The following is a 16,407-nucleotide window of genomic DNA, read 5'->3' as shown; positions in this document are numbered from 1 at the left end:
CCTCTGTCACTACATATATTTTTAGATAGACGAGTGACGATTATCTGCACAAAGACAAGAGGAAAGAAAGCCAAAGGGGAGAGAAAGAGACGCTTTTCCACTTAAGCACTCAAAGCATGTGTCATTCACCCGTTCATATGAGCACTTTTTTCTATACCTGAGTGTTTTCTGTTCAGCATTCACACACATTCACACTCTCAGGGATGCAAACTGGAGACTGGAGCAGCCAGAGATTGAACCATCTACCTATTTTAAAATATACAATTCTTTAATGCATTAATGTGTATGCATTCCCATTTAAAAAGAATGGAATTACACAAATAGTCATTGGATTGAATAATTTTCTGCTCATTGATCCAATCTAAACACAGGGACCTGGATGTCTGGCCTAAACAGAAGACTTTGGGCTTCAATCGATGGGACAGTCTTAAGCCAAGCTGCAAATGCAGCAGATCAAATTTTTTCAGAAATGAGCTAAGTCTGAAGAAAGGATTTACAGTTATCCCTCCATCATCTATCGCCCTTGGAGTTGTCTGATAAATTCACATAGGCTGTGCAGAGTGCACAAGAAGAAGATACCAAAAAGTCAGAGAAACCAAAACAAGAGTGTGACAACAACAAGGACACTGCTGGAGTTTGGCAAAAATAATGATCTACTTCATTCCCCTTAAATGTCAGCCGCTAAATAATAATTGTGAGCAGATAAGAATGGAGCTCAGCAGCCATCATTATCAATCCCCAAGGCTAAGCACGGCTTTCTGACAGGGTGAGCCACGTGGAGGCACCAGTGTCTGGCCCTTTTAGTGAGACACAACAACAACATCAGAGCCCAGTTTCCTTGACTCTGTGTCAGCATCTCTGCCTGGTCATCTGCAGGCTGCTGTCAGCTTCCTTTCAACTCCAGGTGTAATTTCAAGGGTCTAGTTCCCAAACCACCTACTTCGCTTCAGCTTCACTTCTGACATTCTCATCATTACCTCCAGCAGCAATAAAAGAGACAAAAACACTCCCTGAAGGCATTCAGAGAGCTGGCCTAAAGAAACAGTCAGTGGTGTCAAGGGGGTGGGAGGTGCAGGAGTGGGGATCACAGGGGATAAGTTTACCTTGACATTAATTCAATGAACAAAAAAAGATTTTTAAAGTGACACAGGAGAGAAGAAAAATAACTTTCTGAGATCTAATTTATCATCAGCAATGATCCTAATCCTAGTCCAAAGCCCTTAAACCAACGTCTTTAAGAAAATCAAACAGGACTTTATTTAACCTTCTTTCTATTTGTTTAGAAGAAAAACATATAGCTCTGCATGTGAGTTAGTTTTTTTTAAACATCCATAGTTTCTGATAGCATAGAGTTTGTTATAATTTTACTCCAATGCAAAACCTCTGAAGCCGTCTTATAAAGCACTATGCAAGAGTTTCTTATTTTCTTTCAGAAGTTTAGATTGCTGGCATGCTTACTCATTTTAAAGAGAAACCATTCTGTTTGCTACCATTTCTGTATTATAACTGCTGGGCTCTGTTTAGGGGCTTTGCATTATTTATTTTTCTTGCTTAGGTGCAGCCCGACACAGCAAATCCAGCATGTCCAAATTAACACTGTCAGATTTGATTTCAACACTATTAAAGTGTCTATATGGGTCCACACCAGAGAGTGTTAATTTAACTCTTTTTGGAGAGTTGGTACGTTAACTCTGATTTAGTGTTAAACACTAAATCTGTCTGGAGTTGATAATTTAACACTTACTAATGCTAACTAGGTGTTAAGAGTTTATATATTAACTCTCAAAGAATATTTTAGTTTAACTACGTAAGAGTTATCTTCTAATTAATTCTAAAAAGCAGGAATTTTACTGTTCTGAACTTCTAGACATTTCTTTTGGAAATAAACATTTACTAAAAAGACGCAATGGTTTTTGAAAAACATTTATTCTGAACTGTGCACCACAATTTCAAAACATTTTCTGAAAGATGTAACAGTATACATGTTCTCACTTTCATTAGAATTTTGTTTATCAAAAGGTCTGACATACGTGAGCTGGTAAATGCAAATAACAGCATTCTCATCACTTATTTCTTCTGTGGCGTGTTGGGGGAACAGCTAGTTCTCTCCCATCATGCCTTGGGACATGTGCTGCTGTTTAGATGTTCTTGTTTTATTGTTTATGGTGACGTTACTTTTAACTGTTATCTTGAATGTTGTGTTTACGCTGTGGTGCAGAATCACTGACAGTTGTTGTTTTGTAGAGAGAGTGCTGTACCATGAGTGACTTCTGTTGTGCTGTTGTTGAACATTGAGGCACATTGTAGCACCAGCAAGTTTTTAGAGCTCCCCCTACTAGCTTGGGGTTGAATAACAAGTATTACCGCGGAAGCACTAGCTGGTAGTCTAGCTGTACACGTGTCTTAGTGCAGTTGAACATAATCCACAAAGTCCGCTTGTAGTCGAAAAACAAACAGGCAAACATTTATTTCCACAGTTTTGAAATACAGTGATCCATTTGAATGTTCCTGTACACAGCAAACACGGTAAGAAACTGGTTTTCTCCACAGCTAGTTAAAGCCCCCGTTGCTGCACACTGCCCGTCGCGAACGCTCCCCCCGTGCACAGTTACCGTGTGTTAAAGGAACAGTACGTAAAAATTAAATAAGGCAAGAAAAAATACAATTTAACTGTAAATCTTACGCTAAACAAATTATAAAGTAAAAACTGAAATTCCCCATTATCTTACACTTATCCTTATCCAAAATGATTCAAATTATTAACAAATATACACTCTGTGCAATCTGAGTAAACTAAGAGATGATTAGACCTTTATCCTATACAACAAGCTCAGTCGCTCTCTGTGAGCTTCTTTGTAAAGATTCCTCTGCATGCCACATTGGTGTCAGAAGTGGGATTCCAAGAGCATGGCCACTATTCTGAAAGAGGAAAATGAGCTAAGAAAGATTGAGGAGCTTATCACTCGCCTGGAAGCGGTGAATGGAGCATGATCGAAGAAGCGGGAAGAGCCCCGGGCAGCAGCAAGCCAGCTAGGGAAAGATCTGTGGGGCTCACCAGATGGAGCCTCACACCCCCGCCCACTGGGAAGCTGTCGGAGCCGCCAAGGCATGCTGCAGTCTCCAAGAGAACGAGCAGCCAGCCAGCCTCCACTCATGGTGATGCCTGGGAGCAGCACACCCTCATTGCTGGCAGCTGAGGGGGACAAGGCCAACTGTCTCCAGGACCAAGTGCAGCCGCCGCTGCCATCAGGGGCTCCTGTCCGGGGGAGCATGAAGCTGCCACGCTATAATGGGGAGGCACCTCCAGAGACCTATCTTATCCAGGTACAGCTGGCAGCTCAGCTAAACGGACGGTCAACAGAGGAGACAGCTGTCCAAGTCGCCCTCACCTTGGCAGGCAGGGCCCTGCAGATCCTCACAGATCTTCAGCCAGAAGAGTGTTTAAGTTGGCCTGCTGTTGCCAGAGCAATGCAGAGCAGGTTTGGCCTCCGTACACATGCAGATGATGCCCGAGATAAACTTGCTAGCCGCCCACGGAGACAAGAGGAGAGTCTGGGTGCCTATGCTGCCGACCTACATCTTTATGCACGTAGAAGGTACCCTGCTTTTGATGCTGCAGCACAAGAAGAGCTTGCTCTCCAGGCGTTTGTCTGGGGTCTCCAGTCAAAACAACTACAAGAGCACATCCGTCTGCATGCACAAGAAACCCTGGCGGCAGCTCTAACTGAGGCCGAAAGAGTGGAGCATGTGCTCAGCCCAGGTGCATGCAGCCCTGGCATAAGTCATCAAGTGCGCCAAACGGACTACGAAAGGAGCGACCAGGAGGAGGAGCCCCGCCAAACCACCAACACACCCCCCTGGCGATCTTGGCGAGGGAATAGACGAGCAGGAGGCCAATTCAGGGGTAACTGCCATCGGTGCGGATAACCAGGCCACATCGCACGCTACTATCCAGCACCAAGCCCACAAAGCCTGGCACCCCAGCCACAGCTGCCGTTAAACTAAGGCGGGGTGGCACAACAGAGGAACTGCCCCCTGCCACCACTCTGTCCTCCAAATCACACTTGCGGGTTGGCCGGCTCGGCCAGACACGGGGACTGTATCTGGACTGTGACCTTGCCGGCACCACCTGTAGAGCCCTGATAGACACTGGATCCACGCTTTCCTTGGTACAGGCTGGAGTCCTCCCTGGTACCGATGGCCCAAGACCACAGGATTGGCAGCCTACTCAGCTCCACATCACCACAGTCACGGGGGAGCGTGCCAAAGTTAAGGGGGAAAGATCCCTCCCGGTGACTGTTGGTAACTGCACTCTGGACCACCAGTTCTGGCTAGCCAGCATCCAGGACCAATGCATCATTGGTCTGGACCTGCTAGCCAAATGGGAGGTCACAGTGGACGTGTCCCGAGCAATCCTTTACCTGGGCACGGAGGCTGTGAAGCTCCACACCACAAAGGAAGTCCCGCTGCCTGCCTTCACTTTTTCAGCCAGCGTCAGAAAGCCTGAGGACCTGTCGCCGCTGGTGGGGGAAGGGGCCTCCCCTTCACCAGCAGTACCGCAACTGTCTACAGAGACCAAGCAAGCTGTCAAGGACCTATACCAGAGGAGCTGCGAGGGTCTCCGAGCTGATCAGCGACGGCAGCTGCGAGAGATACTTGACTTGTTTGCCGACATCTTTGCGGCCAAGGATGAGGACTGCATGCAAACCAGCCTGGTACAACTCGACATTGACACTGGGGTTGCACGGCCCATTCGCCTCCGCCCTCGTTGCCTTCCCCTTGCCAAGCGTGCCGCAGCAGAGCAAAAGATCAGGGAAATGGCAGAGGCTGGCATCATCGAACCCACAAACAGCCCCTGGGCAGCCCCGGCTGTACTGGTTCGGAAAAAGGATGGTACCTGGCGGTTTTGTGTCGACTATCGTCTACTCAACAGCATCACACGCAAGGACTCCTACCCATTGCCCCAGATAGACGATGCCCTCGACGCCATTGCTGGGTCCTGCTGGTTCAGTTCCCTCGATTTGCGCAGTGGCTACTGGCAGGTGGAGCTGACGCCAGAGGCCCGCCCAAAGACTGCTTTCTCCATTGGCCAGGGACTGTGGCAGTTTAAGGTGATGCCCTTCGGCCTCTGCAATGCCCCAGCCACATTCGAGTGCCTAATGGAGAGGGTTCTGGCTGACATTCCCCGTGACCGCTGTGTGGTCTACCTGGATGACCTCCTTGTCCATGCGACAGACTTCGAGAAAGCCTTGGCTAACCTGACTGCTGTTTTCCATACTATCCGCCAGGCTGGCCTTCGCCTCCACCCCAAAAAGTGCCACCTCTTCCGAAAGGAGACGACCTTCTTGGGTCACGTTGTGAGTGGAGCAGGGGTTTCCACTGACCCTGCGAAGGTGGCCGCTGTGAAAGACTGGCCCATTCCGAGCAACACTGCTGAGTTGCGGAGCTTCCTTGGCCTGGCATCATACTACTGGCGTTTCGTCAAGGACTTTGTTACCATTGCAAGCCCCCTCCACTGGCTCACACAGAAGGGCCGGGAGTTCCACTGGACTGAGGACAGTGCCGTGGCATTTGATTGGCTCCGATCTGCACTGGTTCAGGCACCGGTGCTAGCCTACCCAGACCTCCAGCTCCCTTTTGTCGTGGACACCGATGCCAGCAACACAGGGGTGGGGGCTGTACTGTCGCAGGAAGGCCCTGAGGGGGAGCGGGTCATCTCCTACTACAGCCATTCCCTCAGCAGACCGGAGAGGAACTATTGTGTCACCCGTCGAGAGCTGCTGGCCATCATCCTGGGTCTCCGCCATTTCAGACCCTACCTCTATGGGAAGAAGTTCCTCCTCCGCACAGAACATGCGTCCCTCACTTGGCTGTTCAGCTTTAAAGAACCGGAGGGACAGCTAGCCCGTTGCAAGATTACCACTTTAAGGTTCATCACCGGGCGGGACGTCTCCACACCAATGCAGATGCTCTCTCCCGACGCCCTTGTGAGGAAAAACAGTGCAGGTACTGCCAACGCTTGGAGGACTGGGAGGGCATGACTTCAGTGATCACGTCACCACAGGGTGGCCCTGAGAATGACTCTGTTCCGGGTGGGCATTGTAGCAGTCTTCAGGCCCAGTCCACCGCAGGGGATACTGAGAGTCTGGAGGCCATGGATCCCCAACAGCTGCAACACGACCAGAACCAAGACCCTGCCCTTTCCCAGGTTCAGTGTTGGATTGGAGCCGGTCAGAGACCATCATGGCCAGAGGTATCTGCACTGGACCTCGAGACCAAGGCTCTCTACTCCCAATGGGCCAACCTCACAAACCAAAACGGCCTCCTCTATCGCCGCTGGCAGGCTCCCAGGGGTCACCGTGAGGTCTTCCAGCTCATGGTACCTCAACAGTTGCAGTCCAGGGTGCTCTAGCTGGTCCATGGTGCGGCGGGGGCAGGACACTTTGGAGTTACCAAGACTCTGCGGCGACTTCGGTCTCGGTTCTACTGGCCCGGGTGTCGCCAGGACGTAGAGCTCCATGTCCATCGGTGAGATGCCTGCACGGCTCAGAAAGGGCCTTCCTAACGCTCTCATGCCCCCTTGCAGCAGTATCAGGTGGGGGCTCCCATGGAGCGGGTTGGTGTGGACATCCTGGGACCCTTCCCCACCACTGACTAGGGGAACCGCTACGTCCTGGTTGCCATGGACTACTTCACTAAGTGGCCCGAGGCCTATGCAGTCCCTGAGCAGAGAGCTGTCACCACTGCTGAGCGTCTGGTCAACGAGATGTTCTGCCGGTTCGGGGTACCTGAGGAACTGCACAGCGACCAGGGCCGGAATTTTGAGGCTGCGGTTTTCAAGGAGGTCTGTCAGTGGCTGGGTATCACGAAGACCCAGACGACGCCACTGCACCCCCAAAGCGATGGGTTGGTGGAACGCTTCAACCATACCCTGGCCACCCACCTTGCTATCCTGACCTCCCACCAGCAGCGTGACTGGGATCAACACCTTACCCTGGTCCTAATGGCCTACCGTTCTGCAGTCCAGGAATCTACTAAGTGCACTCCAGCGGCCTTGATGTTCGGTCATGAGCTTCGTACCCCAGTGGACTTGGTGTTTGGATCCCCCCCCCCCCCCCCCCCGAGCAGGAAGTGCGCGGGGACCCCGGGTTGGACTACCTCCACAACCTCCTTGCCCGGCTCCAAGAGGTGCATCAGTTGACCAGGCAGGCTCTCCGAGATGCAGGCTCCCGGCAGAAGCAAGCTTATGATACCCGCTGCAAGGAATGTCTTAAAGACATAAAGACCTGGATGGCCGCTAACTTTCTGCTTCTTAATTCAGATAAAACTGAGGTTATTGTACTCGGCCCTGAAAATCTTAGAAATATGGTATCTAACCAGATTCTTATTCTGGATGGCATTACCTTGGCCTCCAGTAACACTGTGAGGAACCTTGGAGTCGTTTTTGACCAGGACATGTCCTTCAACGCTCATATTAAACAAATATGTAAGACTGCGTTCTTCCATTTGCGCAACATCTCTAAAATTAGAAATATCCTGTCTCAGAGTGACGCTGAAAAACTAGTTCATGCATTTATTACTTCCAGGCTGGACTACTGTAATTCAGTATTATCAGGATGTCCAAAAAACTCGCTGAAAAGCCTTCAGCTAATCCAAAACGCTGCAGCAAGAGTCCTGACAGGGACTAGAAAGAGAGAGCATATTTCTCCTGTTTTGGCTTCCCTTCATTGGCTTCCTGTTAAGTCCAGAATTGAATTCAAAATCCTGCTCCTCACATACAAGGTCTTAAATAATCAGGCCCCATCTTATCTTAATGACCTTGTAGTACCATATCACCCTATTAGAGCACTTCGCTCTCGCTCTGCAGGCCTACTTGTTGTTCCTAGAGTATTTAAAAGTAGAATGGGAGGGAGAGCCTTCAGTTTTCAGGCCCCTCTTCTGTGGAACCAGCTTCCAGTTTGGATTCAGGAGACAGACACTATCTCTACTTTCAAGATCAGGCTTCAAACTTTCCTTTTTGCTAAAGCATATAGTTAGGGCTGGACCAGGTGACCCTGAATCCTCCCTTAGTTATGCTGCAATAGATGTAGGCTGCTGGGGGATTCCCATGATGCATTGAGTTTTTCCTTTCCAGTCACCTTTCTCACTCACTATGTGTTAACAGACCTCTCTGCATTGAATCATATCTGTTATTAACCTCTGTCTCTCTTCCACAGCATGTCTTTATCCTGTCTTCCTTCTCTCACCCCAACCAATCACAGCAGATGGCCGCCCCTCCCTGAGCCTGGTTCTGCTGGAGGTTTCTTCCTGTTAAAAGGGAGTTTTTCCTTCCCACTGTCGCCAAAGTGCTTGCTCATAGGGGGTCATATGATTGTTGGGTTTTTCTCTGTATCTATGAAGCGCCTTGAGGCGACTTTTGTTGTGATTTGGCGCTATATAAATAAAATTGAATTGAATTGAATTGCAAGGGGGAAGGACTCTCGCTCGGTCAGCATGTGTGGGTCTACAGCCCGGAGAGGAAGAAAGGGCTTTCTCCCAAACTGATGAGCCAGTGGGTTGGACCCTGCACTGTTCTCGAGAGGCTGTCCGACGTGGTCTACAGGGTGCGGCTGGTCAAACGGAGCAGGGTGATCGTACTCCATCGTGATCGCCTGGCACCCTATCAGCCCTTGAGTCCATCCAGGGAGGAGTCAGGGTCCCAGATTCAACTGCAGGCCCCCAACCTGGCCTCAGAGGCAGCTGGGGGACCCACAGAACGCCCTCAACGAAGCCGTCGCCTTCCCCAACAACTCAGAGACTTTGCTATGGACATGCCAGTTGCTGGGGACAGCTAACCACTCAGGTGGGGGCTGTGTGGCGTGTTGGGGGAACAGCTAGTTGTCTCCCATCATGCCTTGGGACATGTGCTGCTGTTTAGATGTTCTTCCTGCGCGTCCAATCTCATTGTTAAGTTTGCAGATGACACTACAGTGCTCGGACTTATATCCAACAATGATGAGACAAACTATAGGACAGAGGTACAACAATTAGAGTCATGGTGCCACGACAATAACTTGGTCTTAAACACCAAAAAGACCAAGGAGATCATTGTAGATTTCCGGAAGAGGGGTCATAACAACCATCTGCCTCTCTTCATTGGCAGTGAGGCGGTGGAGAGGGTGAGCAGTTTTAAATTCTTGGGGGTAACTGTGACCGAGGACCTGTCCTGGGGCAACCATATCACCTCAGTTGCACGGAAGGCCCAACAGCGCCTCTACTACCTGAGGAGACTGCGGAGCGCACACATTCCCAGATCTCTGATGTTGAACTTCTACAACTGTGCCATCAGCAGCGTTCTGACGTATGGATTTCTAGTGTGGTTCCCCAGCTGCACCAAGGCCGATCAGCAAGCACTCCAGCGGGTGGTGAAAGAAGCTGGCAGAATTATTGGAACAAGTCTGCCAGAGATCAGTAATATCTTCCCCACTCGCTGTCTGAGGAGGGTGCACAGTATCCTGCGGGACCAACATCACCCTGCGCGCCACCTTTTCCATCTGCTGCCCTCAGGGAGAAGGTACAGGTCTATACAGGCCAGAACATCCAGACTGGCCAACAGCCTGTATCCACAGGCTGTGAGGCTCCTGAACTCTCTGCCCCCCTCTCACGGACAATAACCATATCCAACTTCTTAATAGCAATGAACTGGTCTGCATTGGTGCATCATATCTTTGTTCTCTTCCCCCTCCTGCCCCCCCCCCCTCTTTCTTAAATAGATAACTATCATATCTGATATCATATCTCACAGTACAATAATATTGAATGGGTTGCATTGTTGTATTTTGTCATGTTTCTCAGGTCTTTGTCTGAATTTCTACGAACATTATTGCTAAGGATTGTCTTATTGCATTGGAGTCACACTGGGTTAAATATGTACACTTGGGTTTTAAGGGGTATTTATTATTTTCTTCTTTTTTTTGGGTTGTATGGAAGCCCCAAACGCAATTTCATTGTTCTTGACAATGACAATAAATAAATACTACTACTACTACTTGTTTTATTGTTTGTGGTTACGTTACTTTTAACTGTTATCTTGAATGTTCTATCTTGAATGTTGTGTTTACGCTGTGGTGAGTCACTGACAGTTGTTGTTTTGTAGAGAGAGTGCTGTACCATGAGTGACTTCTGTTGTGCTGTTGTTGAACCTTGAGGCACATTGTAGCACCAGCAAGTTTTTTAATAAAGAGCTCCCCCTACCAGCTTGGGGTTGAATAACAAGCTCAGTCTCTCTCTGTGAGCTTCTTTGTAAAGATTCCTCTGCATGCCACACTTCAATACAATATGCATGTCCTTAATTCATCACTTTGTGGAACTTCAATGCACTTCTGCTCTCCCCCATACAGGGAGTGCAGAATTATTAGGCAAGTTGTATTTTTGAGGAATAATTTTATTATTGAACAACAACCATGTTCTCAATGAACCCAAAAAACTCAATATCAAAGCTGAATGTTTTTGGAAGTAGTTTTTAGTTTGTTTTTAGTTTTAGCTATTTTAGGGGGATATCTGTGTGTGCAGGTGACTATTACTGTGCATAATTATTAGGCAACTTAACAAAAAACAAATATATACCCATTTCAATCATTTATTTTTACCAGTGAAACCAATATAACATCTCCACATTCACAAATATACATTTCTGACATTCAAAAACAAAACAAAAACAAATCAGCGACCAATATAGCCACCTTTCTTTGCAAGGACACTCAAAAGCCTGCCATCCATGGATGAAAGTGTGCCAGCTTGCTTTGTGCCTGAATTTCTGGCCTCTCTACACTGGCTTCCAATTCCAATAGGATCCATTGTAAAATCCTTACAATGGCACCTGTATATTTGTCCGATTTGCCGAAGCCCCATGTCCCCCCGTTCACTCTGGTCAGCTGAGCAGCTGTTCTGAAATCACGGCTGAAACTTAGAGGAGACTGAGCTTTCTTTATTGTTGCTCTGAAGCTTTGGAATGATCTTCCTCTTCACATTAGGCCGTCTACATTTTTTTTTTCAATTCAATTTTATTTATATAGCGCCAGATCACAACAAAAGTTGCCTCAAGGCGCTTCATAGATACAGAGAAAAACCCAACAATCATATGACCCCCTATGAGCAAGCACTTTGGCGACAGTGGGAAGGAAAAACTCCCTTTTAACAGGAAGAAACCTCCGGCAGAACCAGGCTCAGGGAGGGGCGGGGCCATCTGCTGTGATTGGTTGGGGTGAGAGAAGGAAGACAGGATAAAGACATGCTGTGGAAGAGAGACAGAGGTTAATAACAGATATGATTCAATGCAGAGAGGTCTGTTAACACATAGTGAGTGAGAAAGGTGACTGGAAAGGAAAAACTCAATGCATCATGGGAATCCCCCGGCAGCCTACGTCTATTGCAGCATAACTAAGGGAGGATTCAGGGTCACCTGGTCCAGCCCTAACTATATGCTTTAGCAAAAAGGAAAGTTTGAAGCCTAATCTTGAAAGTAGAGATAGTGTCTGTCTCCTGAATCCAAACTGGAAGCTGGTTCCACAGAAGAGGGGCCTGAAAACTGAAGGCTCTGCCTCCCATTCTACTTTTAAATACTCTAGGAACAACAAGTAGGCCTGCAGAGCGAGAGCGAAGTGCTCTAATAGGGTGATATGGTACTACATGGTCATTAAGATAAGATGGGGCCTGATTATTTAAGACCTTGTATGTGAGCAGCAGGATTTTGAATTCAATTCTGGACTTAACAGGAAGCCAAAACATGAGAAATCTGCTCTCTCTTTCTAGTCCCTGTCAGGACTCTTGCTGCAGCATTTTGGATTAACTGAAGATTTTTCAGTGAGTTTTTTGGACATCCTGATAATAATGAATTACAGTCGTCCAGCCTGGAAGTAATAAATGCATGAACTAGTTTTTCAGCGTCACTCTGAGACAGGATATTTCTAATTTTAGAGATGTTGCACAAATGGAAGAAAGCATATTTGTTTAATATGAGCGTTGTAGGACATGTCCTGGTCAAAAATGACAGTTTAGGAAAACTTTAAGGCTACATAGTCTTTCTCTTTTTGCACCACTTACTAGAAACCATATGTTCCCTCCCTCCTTGCCAGGTGGAGGCTTTCATTTCTGGTGTGTTTTTTAAAAAAAGAAAAAGGTATTCTGCACTTTTAAAAGGGGCACACCAAAGTGCTTCAGAGTAAGGAATAATGGTAAATGATTACACATAATAATAAGTAACACAAGTCGCAACAATAGTCGTCCCAAGCTGCTTTATATCGTAAGGTAGACTCTTCAGTAATACATACAGAGAATAACCCAACAATCATTTTTGTTTAAAACTCTCTTTTAACAGGAAGAAACCTCCAGCAGAACCAGGCTCTAGAGGGGCGGCCCCTTCATGTTCATAATGGATTACAGAAGTTGTGCATGTTAAACTGCAAAAGATGAGATGCTCCCTCAAAGGACCAACGTCCGGCTTCTACACCATTTCTGACATTTATTGAGAAATGGAAAGATGAACAATAGCTGCCTCTGCACAATTGGCTGCATGTGCATGTCTATAAATGTCAATTTTTTTGTCAACCTGCCTTGGTCAAATCCCCGCCCCTTCTTCAGTTTTAATCTGGCAGATGGGAGGGTGGGGTTTCAGTTTATATGTAGTATGCTCTTTTGCTTGTATGTTTGATTTGTTGTTGTGATTGTATAAAAATCAATAAAGAGACCTTGATTGCCACTGGCAGCCATGCATGCCTGAGCCATCTCTCTGCCTCTGCCGTGTTTTACAGATGATGTTGTATGCTTTGGATCATGAGCTGTTCCACACGTTCTCCATACTTTTTTCCAAAACTGTGTTGGCCTTTTTAGATGTTTTCCAAGTCTAGTCTAACCTTTCCATTCTTGAGGTTCATGAGTGGCTTGCATCTTGCAGTGAAACCTTTGTATTTACTTTCATACGTCGACCTCCTGCAGAGTGTTGCTCGATGTTTGGCTGTTGTGAAAGGGTTTTTTATATCCATGGACATTCTTAACAGTACCGTCAGGGACAGCTCTCCCCTTTGACCACATGTTGTCTGTTCACGGCTAACTGTTTTTCATGCATGCGCCACCAAGGAATAGCCCGCACCTGCTAATAAAATAGGCCTTAAGTCAATTGTCCTATTATTATTATTTTGGTCCATTTAAAAAGAGTGGCACATGTTAAGGAGCTGGAACTCCTAAACCTTTTAGCCAATTAAATTTGGATACCCTCAAATAAAAGCTGAAAGTCGACTTGTGTCAGTGTCCAAATATATATGGACCTAACAGTACCTTGGCTTCATTTGAAGCTGGTGATTTCTAAGGACTCAGGCCTGCTGGACATCATTGAAAACCTTGCCGTTAGTCCAAAGATTTATCACATGGTAGACTGATAAGGCACAAATTTCCCTTCCTATTAGTACATATCCTTCCCCTCTACCGTTACCTATCTTCTTCCTTGCACATCCATGTACTCTCCCTCTGATGCCTTCCATTATTGTTGACAACACTTTCCTCATATTAGATTAAATGTGAGCATGTCTACAACAAAGTCACTACCTTTCTGTACAGCTGGTGTTTGAGTTTAGCCAGTTCACAGATGTAGTTAACTGAAAGACAAGTTAGTGTGTGTGTGTGTGTGTGTGTGTGTGTGTGTGTGTGTGTGCTCCTGGGGTTGGATGATTTACTGGACAGCAGGCTCTTAATTGAATAAGCAGGTGAGCGCAGTAGTCCAGTCCTGTTTCTTTCAGTTAAGAAGGTAAAGCCTTACCTCCTGGCTAACATCTTTGAACGTGTCATTCACCTTTTCCTTACTTGTAGATTGGACTACTGCAATTCATTGTATTTTGGTCTCGACCAGGCCTTCATCCATTGTCTTCAGATGGTCCAAAATGCAGCTGCTCGCCTGCTAACTGGTACCAAACGGAGAGAGCTTATAACCCCAGTTTTAGCTTCTCTACACTGGCTTCCTGTCTCCTACAGGATCCAATTTAAAGTTTTACTTTCTGTTTTTAAGTCGCATAATGCCCGAGCCCCTTCTTACCTGTCTGGGCTCCTTTTTGTTTATGCTCCAGGAAAAACTACGAGGTCTAGCTCAAAACCAATGCTGTCCATCCCACGGACTAGTCTCACATCTCGTGGCGATAGAGCCGTGTCTGTGGCAGGTCCCAGACTCTGGAATGGTCTCCCCCTAAATATTAGATCGTCTTAGTTATTGTTTTAATTCTTTGATTGTCCTATCATTGTTTCATATTGTTATTATTGTTCTACACTTTTTCCTTTTAATGGCATTTTTATATTGTTAAACACTTTGTGCAGCATCGTCTGTGTGGAAATGTGCTATATAAATAAATTTGACCTTGACCTTTGACCTTAAACTCCAGCTGACAGCCACCTCGCCCCTCTCCTTGACTCCGCTACTGTCAGGGTCCTGGGTCTGAGCGACCCAGGATCCCTGAGCAGTTATGAATTATATTATTAGTATTATTATATGCATTTTGGTGTTGCTTCCCTTCTCTGTGCTTGTGTATATATGTGTGTGTGTGTGTGTGTGGCTGAGCACCTGTTTATAGGCGGCGTCAGGCCTGGAGGGTGTGGTCCTGCAAGGGGACTGGCCACACCCGAAGCCACACACCTGCTACTGATCAGGCCTCGTCGGGGGAGCTACTTAAGAGAGTCTTGGAGCTCCCACCGACGCGGGATCATTGCTTGAGACTCCACGTTAGTCACCCTGTCTAAGTTTAGTCAGAAAGTGTATGCCTGCCATTTCTGAGTGTCCTGACAGCTGCGCTATTGTTTCCCGCAGGAAGAGCGTGGAAGGCACGGAGAGCAGCGAGCACCGGGGGGTGCTGACACGGGAGCAGAGAGCACACGGACTATTCACGGGAGACACGACACGGGAGTCTGGGAGAACACGAGGATTTACTGTTACGTTGTTTTCACTCTGTAAATAAACACTGTTTGTACATAGAGCACCGCGCCTGGGTCCTCCTTCCCCACTCCTTCCACGGTGTGCCATGCCATACCGTGACAGCTACCAACAACAAAGTGCCAGTTGGTTCTCTGTAGTTGAGCTTTTGTGTGGAAAACCTGAGCTGCAGTGTTTTTGGAAGGTGTGAGCTGTCAGTAACTGAAACATCTTGTGCGAAGAGCACCTTCTGAAAATAGTTGTATAACCATTGCTTGTAATTTAGTTTTCATTGTATATACTGAGCACTGCAGCAGATTCAGTAGGAGTGAGAAGGCCTTTTTTGTTGAACCCTTTCCCCCATGTTTTTATAGGAGAGTAGGTTAGAAATGGTCTTGTTTGCTTTTGTTTTAATAGGGAAGCTTTTTGTTGTCTGTTGTGTTGTTGGTGGGTTTTGTTTTTTTTTTTTCACGGCTCACGTCTGAAGTAAATAATTTGCTGCTAGCTCCTTCAATTACCTTATTGCTGGCATTTCTTAGGAGTGGTTGGAGTGGGAAGTTGCAGCTTCATGTTCAGTCCCTGTTACCCCTGTGCCGGGTCGTAACAGAAAGAGCAAGAATGTAGTCCAGTGTCTGCAGATGTATCTTTGGTGTATAAAAAGTGTGAGCTGACAGCCTGATTATAGTTGTGCACGTCTGGGCACAACTATAATCAGGTGTTGTGTTACTCCTGTGCGTTACAGGTCAAAGTTACACTAACTGAGGAGTACTTTTGCTGTCATGTTGACAATGACAGGCTGCCTCCCAGTGGCCCCTAGAAATACTGCTTTACAAGGAGAGAATGCTGCAGGAAACTTGGAGCAGCCACAGATGTGCACATGCTGCAGAGTAAGAACTAGTTCCTGATGCAGTTTTTGGTTTTTCTGTGATATTTACTCATAAAAAATGGCTGTGATCATAAGAGACAATTTAAGGACTGCTTAGTGTTATACAAAGTGGTTTTCGCCACAGTGTTGTGGTGTAGGCATTCAGTTAGCAAGTGAAAGGTTGCTGCTTGAGTGTAGCCAAACAGACTGTGACAGAAATAGCATGTAGTGTCTAAAAATCCAAGTCAAGCCTGCTGAACTCTCTGTAATCACCGCCTGCAGCAAGGCAGCTGTTAATTATTACAATCATAATCCTTTAATATTGCAAAAGGTAATGAACAAGACATTACTGACAAAGTAGTCCTGCTTTGAATTACTTTCAACTTTTGATTTACTAATGTACAATTTTTTTCTTTCAAAATTTTGCAAAAGTGTGAATGACTGCTGAAAACACGTATCAGCAAATGTTTTAGACGTAACACATTTAAACCCATCTGGAAAGACAAATTTCACTCCAGCTGTTACTACAGGGTAGAAAGAGGGCAGACGGCAAAGATGAGCAGCTGCAGAAATCCTGATGAAAATGTAGAGACAGAAAGAACTCTTAAACAAAACA

Source organism: Copadichromis virginalis, linkage group LG14 (assembly GCF_057382275.1).
Source record: "Copadichromis virginalis isolate Kocher_CV1m ecotype Utaka linkage group LG14, C_Virginalis_male_GT1.1, whole genome shotgun sequence".
NCBI lineage: Eukaryota > Metazoa > Chordata > Actinopteri > Cichliformes > Cichlidae > Copadichromis > Copadichromis virginalis.
This window is presented reverse-complemented; position numbering follows the sequence as displayed.